General features: G+C 43.9%; 2 protein-coding genes across 4 annotated transcripts in view; one reads left to right on the top strand and one right to left on the bottom strand.

Moving 5' to 3' along the window:
- PDCD6 (programmed cell death 6) overlaps positions 1-524 on the bottom strand; it is a 48,133-nt gene that overhangs the window by 15,459 nt on the left and 32,150 nt on the right. The gene's annotated exons all lie outside the window — the stretch shown is intronic.
- Positions 1-524, top strand: part of LOC105525300 — a 39,953-nt gene that overhangs the window by 7,337 nt on the left and 32,092 nt on the right. The window lies entirely within an intron of this gene.

Here is a 524-nt window from a genome sequence, read left to right as displayed (position 1 = left end):
CTGAATGAAGAATGTGAGCCCCAGGTTAGAAAGATCAACAATTAAATCTCAGGCTGTGCGTCCACCAGGAGGCCTGGTGTTCTTTTCTTGCTGGCGGTTTGCGATTGGCTGAGAGGGAAGATCTTGTGCTGTGTTCTCACCACGGGCACAGGTGCAAGGAAGCCTCCAGGAGGTGCGGAATTCCTCGACTGCTTAATTTGGTGATGGGTGTTTGCTCAGGTCAAGCCTCAACAAAGTGCACATATTAAATGTGTGCGGCTCTTTGTGTAGCAATTATACCTCAAAAAAGCTGAAACACTTTTACACTCGAAATAATCGGATTGATATTTCATCTAAAGGTATACAAAACTATCGCCTACATAGCTGATTTTTCCATGAGAGTCTCGTTTACAAGAGAAACACAATTATGAAGTCAGTGTCCTTTAATTTTAAAGGGTAACGGAAGAAGCATGAGGTTCTGTTAGGTCAGCGCTTACTCTCCCCCATGTTTATTCCGTGGTAGATCTGCAGTGATTCAGGAAGAT

Source organism: Colobus angolensis, unplaced genomic scaffold (genome assembly GCF_000951035.1).
Source record: "Colobus angolensis palliatus isolate OR3802 unplaced genomic scaffold, Cang.pa_1.0 Scaffold528, whole genome shotgun sequence".
Classification (NCBI taxonomy): Eukaryota; Metazoa; Chordata; class Mammalia; order Primates; family Cercopithecidae; genus Colobus; species Colobus angolensis.
This window is presented reverse-complemented; position numbering and strand designations above follow the sequence as displayed.